General features: G+C 34.2%; 2 non-coding genes across 2 annotated transcripts in view; both read left to right on the plus strand.

The window, feature by feature from the left end:
• The window catches only part of LOC119562094, a 179-nt gene extending 103 nt beyond the window's left edge, over positions 1-76 (plus strand). The window contains exon 1 of the ribosomal RNA XR_005221669.1: positions 1-76. This exon is cut by the window's left edge and continues 103 nt beyond it. This is a non-coding gene — a ribosomal RNA (5.8S ribosomal RNA).
• Positions 77-478: 402 nt separating this feature from the next.
• On the plus strand, positions 479-4,449 carry LOC119562038. The gene has a single exon (XR_005221628.1). It is a non-coding gene; the product is annotated as a large subunit ribosomal RNA (ribosomal RNA).
• Positions 4,450-8,290: the final 3,841 nt, after the last annotated feature.

Consider the following 8,290-nt stretch of genomic DNA (forward strand, 5'->3'; position numbering starts at 1 on the left):
GCATATCGCAGTCCATGCTGTTATGTACTTTAATTAATTTTATAGTGCTGCTTGGACTACATATGGTTGAGGGTTGTAAGACTATGCTAATTAAGTTGTTTATATAAATTTTATAATGAAATTTTATAAGCATATGGTATATTATTGGATAATAATAATTTAATTATTATATTATTCATAATATTAACAAATATATGAAAAACATTATCTCACATTAGTAAATAATTTGAATGTGAAAAACGAAGAGAAATATTTTCTTTTTCAATCAAATAATACTGAGAAATGTCTAGCATAAAAAATTTATCTAGAATTGTCTCTTATTAAAGATTAGTAAATAGAAAGCCGTTGACAATATTATTATTCTTCGTTGATTCGTTAGACCAAACAAATGCCATACAAATATATAAAATATATAACGAATTTAATAAAATGTTTTATCATTATATATAAAGAATTAATTGCAAAAAAAAGTTATACACAACCTCAACTCATATGGGACTACCCCCTGAATTTAAGCATATTAATTAGGGGAGGAAAAGAAACTAACCAGGATTTTCTTAGTAGCGGCGAGCGAAAAGAAATCAGTTCAGCACTAAGTCACTTTGTCTATATGGCAAATGTGAGATGCAGTGTATGGAGCGTCAATATTCTAGTATGAGAAATTAACGATTTAAGTCCTTCTTAAATGAGGCCATTTACCCATAGAGGGTGCCAGGCCCGTATAACGTTAATGATTACTAGATGATGTTTCCAAAGAGTCGTGTTGCTTGATAGTGCAGCACTAAGTGGGTGGTAAACTCCATCTAAAACTAAATATAACCATGAGACCGATAGTAAACAAGTACCGTGAGGGAAAGTTGAAAAGAACTCTGAATAGAGAGTTAAACAGTACGTGAAACTGCTTAGAGGTTAAGCCCGATGAACCTGAATATCCGTTATGGAAAATTCATCATTAAAATTGTAATATTTAAACAATATTATGATAATAGTGTGCATTTTTTCCATATAAGGACATTGTAATCTATTAGCATACAAAATTTATCATAAAATATAACTTATAGTTTATTCAAATTAATTTGCTTGCATTTTAACACAGAATAAATGTTATTAATTTGATAAAGTGCTGATAGATTTATATGAATACAGTGCGTTAATTTTTCGGAATTATATAATGGCATAATTATCATTGATTTTTGTGTTTATTATATGCACTTGTATGATTAACAATGCGAAAGATTCAGGATACCTTCGGGACCCGTCTTGAAACACGGACCAAGGAGTCTAACATATGTGCAAGTTATTGGGATATAAACCTAATAGCGTAATTAACTTGACTAATAATGGGATTAGTTTTTTAACTATTTATAGCTAATTAACACAATCCCGGGGCGTTCTATATAGTTATGTATAATGATATTTATATTATTTATGCCTCTAACTGGAACGTACCTTGAGCATATATGCTGTGACCCGAAAGATGGTGAACTATACTTGATCAGGTTGAAGTCAGGGGAAACCCTGATGGAAGACCGAAACAGTTCTGACGTGCAAATCGATTGTCAGAATTGAGTATAGGGGCGAAAGACCAATCGAACCATCTAGTAGCTGGTTCCTTCCGAAGTTTCCCTCAGGATAGCTGGTGCATTTTAATGTTATATAAAATAATCTTATCTGGTAAAGCGAATGATTAGAGGCCTTAGGGTCGAAACGATCTTAACCTATTCTCAAACTTTAAATGGGTAAGAACCTTAACTTTCTTGATATGAAGTTCAAGGTTATGATATAATGTGCCCAGTGGGCCACTTTTGGTAAGCAGAACTGGCGCTGTGGGATGAACCAAACGTAATGTTACGGTGCCCAAATTAACAACTCATGCAGATACCATGAAAGGCGTTGGTTGCTTAAAACAGCAGGACGGTGATCATGGAAGTCGAAATCCGCTAAGGAGTGTGTAACAACTCACCTGCCGAAGCAACTAGCCCTTAAAATGGATGGCGCTTAAGTTGTATACCTATACATTACCGCTAAAGTAGATGATTTATATTACTTGTGATATAAATTTTGAAACTTTAGTGAGTAGGAAGGTACAATGGTATGCGTAGAAGTGTTTGGCGTAAGCCTGCATGGAGCTGCCATTGGTACAGATCTTGGTGGTAGTAGCAAATAATCGAATGAGACCTTGGAGGACTGAAGTGGAGAAGGGTTTCGTGTGAACAGTGGTTGATCACGAGTTAGTCGGTCCTAAGTTCAAGGCGAAAGCCGAAAATTTTCAAGTAAAACACAAATGCCATACAAATATAATTATATTATATAAATCAAGCTAATTAATATACTTGAATAATTTTGAACGAAAGGGAATACGGTTCCAATTCCGTAACCTGTTGAGTATCCGTTTGTTATTAAATATGGGCCTCGTGCTCATCCTGGCAACAGGAACGACCATAAAGAAGCCGTCGAGAGATATCGGAAGAGTTTTCTTTTCTGTTTTATAGCCGTACTACCATGGAAGTCTTTCGCAGAGAGATATGGTAGATGGGCTAGAAGAGCATGACATATACTGTTGTGTCGATATTTTCTCCTCGGACCTTGAAAATTTATGGTGGGGACACGCAAACTTCTCAACAGGCCGTACCAATATCCGCAGCTGGTCTCCAAGGTGAAGAGTCTCTAGTCGATAGAATAATGTAGGTAAGGGAAGTCGGCAAATTAGATCCGTAACTTCGGGATAAGGATTGGCTCTGAAGATTGAGATAGTCGGGCTTGATTGGGAAACAATAACATGGTTTATGTGCTCGTTCTGGGTAAATAGAGTGTCTGGCATTTATGTTGGTCACTTGTTCCCCGGATAGTTTAGTTACGTAGCCAATTGTGGAACTTTCTTGCTAAAATTTTTAAGAATACTAATTGGGTTAAACCAATTAGTTCTTATTAATTATAACGATTATCAATTAACAATCAATTCAGAACTGGCACGGACTTGGGGAATCCGACTGTCTAATTAAAACAAAGCATTGTGATGGCCCTAGCGGGTGTTGACACAATGTGATTTCTGCCCAGTGCTCTGAATGTCAAAGTGAAGAAATTCAAGTAAGCGCGGGTCAACGGCGGGAGTAACTATGACTCTCTTAAGGTAGCCAAATGCCTCGTCATCTAATTAGTGACGCGCATGAATGGATTAACGAGATTCCTACTGTCCCTATCTACTATCTAGCGAAACCACAGCCAAGGGAACGGGCTTGGAATAATTAGCGGGGAAAGAAGACCCTTTTGAGCTTGACTCTAATCTGGCAGTGTAAGGAGACATAAGAGGTGTAGAATAAGTGGGAGATATTAGACTTCGGTTTGGTATCGCCAATGAAATACCACTACTCTTATTGTTTCCTTACTTACTTGATTAAATGGAACGTGTATCATTTCCTAGCCATTATACGGATATATTTATTATATCTTATGGTATTGGGTTTTGATGCAAGCTTCTTGATCAAAGTATCACGAGTTTGTTATATAATCGCAAACAAATTCTTTAATAAAACGGTGCATTTATGTATTTTTGATTTGAAAATTTGGTATAACTCCAATTACTCAGGTATGATCCAATTCAAGGACATTGCCAGGTAGGGAGTTTGACTGGGGCGGTACATCTCTCAAATAATAACGGAGGTGTCCCAAGGCCAGCTCAGTGCGGACAGAAACCACACATAGAGCAAAAGGGCAAATGCTGACTTGATCTCGGTGTTCAGTACACACAGGGACAGCAAAAGCTCGGCCTATCGATCCTTTTGGTTTAAAGAGTTTTTAACAAGAGGTGTCAGAAAAGTTACCATAGGGATAACTGGCTTGTGGCGGCCAAGCGTTCATAGCGACGTCGCTTTTTGATCCTTCGATGTCGGCTCTTCCTATCATTGTGAAGCAAAATTCACCAAGCGTTGGATTGTTCACCCATGCAAGGGAACGTGAGCTGGGTTTAGACCGTCGTGAGACAGGTTAGTTTTACCCTACTAATGACAAAACGTTGTTGCGACAGCATTCCTGCGTAGTACGAGAGGAACCGCAGGTACGGACCAATGGCACAATACTTGTTCGAGCGAACAGTGGTATGACGCTACGTCCGTTGGATTATGCCTGAACGCCTCTAAGGTCGTATCCGTGCTGGACTGCAATGATAAATAAGGGGCAATTTGCATTGTATGGCTTCTAAACCATTTAAAGTTTATAATTTACTTTATAAACGACAATGGATGTGATGCCAATGTAATTTGTAACATAGTAAATTGGGAGGATCTTTGATCACCTGATGCCGCGCTAGTTACATATAAAAGCATTATTTAATACAATGACAAAGCCTAGAATCAATTGTAAACGACTTTTGTAACAGGCAAGGTGTTGTAAGTGGTTGAGCAGCTGCCATACTGCGATCCACTGAAGCTTATCCTTTGCTTGATGATTCGATAATAAAGATGTTGCAAGCGGGCATAATCATTATGCTTGCTTGCAGCATCGCACGCCACTTTGTTTGTGGTGTGTAAGGTAGGGAAGAAGAAATATAAAAGACCTAAATTGGAAACATCAATATATAAGTAAATATTGAACAAACAAAATGTATCGTCATCTTATTAGTGACGCGATGATAAAGTGGCAAACATATTCCATGTATAAATATTCCTATGGTATTAAAATTCAAGTAAAGAGGACATATATAAAAGTTTGTATATATGGTTCATTCAATGGTAGCAGCGGTTGGTTGGTTGGTGTCTGCTCCTCTTATTGTTCAAAACTTATGTTATGGTAGCAAGTCTATATCGTCATATTATTAGTGACGCGAAAAAGTAGTGGCAAAACATATTCCATGTATAAATAAATATTCCTATGGTATTGAAATTCAAGTAAAGAGGCCATTCAAGTAAAGAGGACTTATATAAATATAAGTATATATAATGGTAGCAGCGCGGTTGGTTGGTTGGTGTGTCTGCTCCTCTTATTGTTCAAAACTTATGTTATGGTAGCAAGACTGTATCGTCATATTATTAGTGACGCGAAAAAGTAGTGGCAAAACATATTCCATGTATAAATATTCCTATGGTATTGAAATTCAACTAAAGAGGACATATAAAATTACTATCAATGGTAGCAGTGGTTGGTTGGTTGGTGGTTGGTTGGCGGCTGCTCCTATTATTGTTCAAGACTTATGTTATGGTAGCAAGTCTGTATCGTCATATTAATTATTAGTGACGCGAAAAAGTAGTGGAAATCATATTCCATGTATAAATAGATTCCTATGGTAATGAAATTTTCAAGTAAAGAGAGGACCATTCAAGTAAGAGGACATATAAAAAGTAAGTATATGTTCCTCCAATGGTAGCAGTGGTTGGTTGGTTGGCGGCTGATCCTCTTATTGTTCAAAACTTATTTTATCAATATGAGTTTGGCAATACAATAAAGAAGACCAATCTAATCCATATAAAACTAAATGTATTATATGGATATGCTTAGGAAACCCATATATTCATAAAAAAAAATTATGTATAGAAAATTATACATATATCTTTTATATAAATGAATCGTATGGATATCGCCTTATGGTAGGTATAATAACTTTTTAAGGCATAATAATGTATAATATAGAAAATATACATTGAAATATAAATGCATTTTTATAGATATGGCGGCATATAAGTGCCATATACACAAGAATAAATAATAGAATTTACCAATATATAATTAAAATGAGATATATAAACCTAGTGAGGGGCTGCACTAGTATATGAATCGTATGGATATGGCTTATAGGTATAATACCTATAAGGCATAATAATGTATAATATAATAAATATAAATTAAGATATGAATGAATTATATAAATATGGCATAGAAATGCCATATACATACATAAGAATAAATGGTAGAATTTACCCATATATCACTGAAACACGATATATAAACCTAATGATAGCTGGCACTAGTACTGTAAACATGCACGCAATAGTGCGTGGGGTAAAAAACTACTATAGGGAGGTGGTCGTTGGCGGGCCCCTCCTCGTATTGGTCAAAACTTATGTTATGCATATGAATTTGTCAATACTATATAGAACGCCAAGCATATCCATATAAACTATGGATATGCATAGAAATCCATACAAAAGTAAAAAAAAATTATGTATAGAAAAATATACATATATTTATATAAGTGAATCGTATGGATATGGCTTATAGGTATAATACCTATAAGGCATAATAATGTATAACAAGTAAATATACATTGAAATGTGAATGCATTGTATGGATATGGCATATAAATGCCATATATATAGAAATAAATTGTATATCAATGATATAACAATTATAAACCTAGTGAGGGGCGGCACTAGTGAATGAATCGTATGGATATGGCTTATAGGTATAATACCTATAAGGCATAATAATGTATAATATAATAAATATACATTAAGATATGAATGGATTGTATAAATATGGCATAGAAATGCCATATACATAAGAATAAATGGTAGAATTTACCCATATATCACTGAAACACGATATATAAACCTAGTGATAGCTGGCACTAGTACTGTAAACAGGCACGCAATAGTGCGTGGGGTAAAAAACTACTATAGGGAGGTGGTCGTTGGCGGGCCCCTCCTCGTATTGGTCAAAACTTATGTTATGCATATGAATTTGTCAATACTATATAGAACGCCAAGCATATCCATATAAACTATGGATATGCATAGAAATCCATACAAAAGTAAAAAAAAATTATGTATAGAAAAATATACATATATTTATATAAGTGAATCGTATGGATATGGCTTATAGGTATAATACCTATAAGGCATAATAATGTATAACAAGTAAATATACATTGAAATGTGAATGCATTGTATGGATATGGCATATAAATGCCATATATATAGAAATAAATTGTATATCAATGATATAACAATTATAAACCTAGTGAGGGGCGGCACTAGTGAATGAATCGTATGGATATGGCTTATAGGTATAATACCTATAAGGCATAATAATGTATAATATAATAAATATACATTAAGATATGAATGGATTGTATAAATATGGCATAGAAATGCCATATACATAAGAATAAATGGTAGAATTTACCCATATATCACTGAAACACGATATATAAACCTAGTGATAGCTGGCACTAGTACTGTAAACAGGCACGCAATAGTGCGTGGGGTAAAAAACTACTATAGGGAGGTGGTCGTTGGCGGGCCCCTCCTCGTATTGGTCAAAACTTATGTTATGCATATGAATTTGTCAATACTATATAGAACGCCAAGCATATCCATATAAACTATGGATATGCATAGAAAACCATACAAAAGTAAAAAAAAATTATGTATAGAAAAATATACATATATTTATATAAGTGAATCGTATGGATATGGCTTATAGGTATAATACCTATAAGGCATAATAATGTATAACAAGTAAATATACATTGAAATGTGAATGCATTGTATGGATATGGCATATAAATGCCATATATATAGAAATAAATTGTATATCAATGATATAACAATTATAAACCTAGTGAGGGGCGGCACTAGTGAATGAATCGTATGGATATGGCTTATAGGTATAATACCTATAAGGCATAATAATGTATAATATAATAAATATACATTAAGATATGAATGGATTGTATAAATATGGCATAGAAATGCCATATACATAAGAATAAATGGTAGAATTTACCCATATATCACTGAAACACGATATATAAACCTAGTGATAGCTGGCACTAGTACTGTAAACAGGCACGCAATAGTGCGTGGGGTAAAAAACTACTATAGGGAGGTGGTCGTTGGCGGGCCCCTCCTCGTATTGGTCAAAACTTATGTTATGCATATGAATTTGTCAATACTATATAGAACGCCAAGCATATCCATATAAACTATGGATATGCATAGAAAACCATACAAAAGTAAAAAAAAATTATGTATAGAAAAATATACATATATTTATATAAGTGAATCGTATGGATATGGCTTATAGGTATAATACCTATAAGGCATAATAATGTATAACAAGTAAATATACATTGAAATGTGAATGCATTGTATGGATATGGCATATAAATGCCATATATATAGAAATAAATTGTATATCAATGATATAACAATTATAAACCTAGTGAGGGGCGGCACTAGTGAATGAATCGTATGGATATGGCTTATAGGTATAATACCTATAAGGCATAATAATGTATAATATAATAAATATACATTAAGATATGAATGGATTGTATAAATATGGCATAGAAATG

Source organism: Drosophila subpulchrella, unplaced genomic scaffold, assembly GCF_014743375.2.
Source record: "Drosophila subpulchrella strain 33 F10 #4 breed RU33 unplaced genomic scaffold, RU_Dsub_v1.1 Primary Assembly Seq391, whole genome shotgun sequence".
In the NCBI taxonomy this organism is placed as follows: Eukaryota; Metazoa; Arthropoda; class Insecta; order Diptera; family Drosophilidae; genus Drosophila; species Drosophila subpulchrella.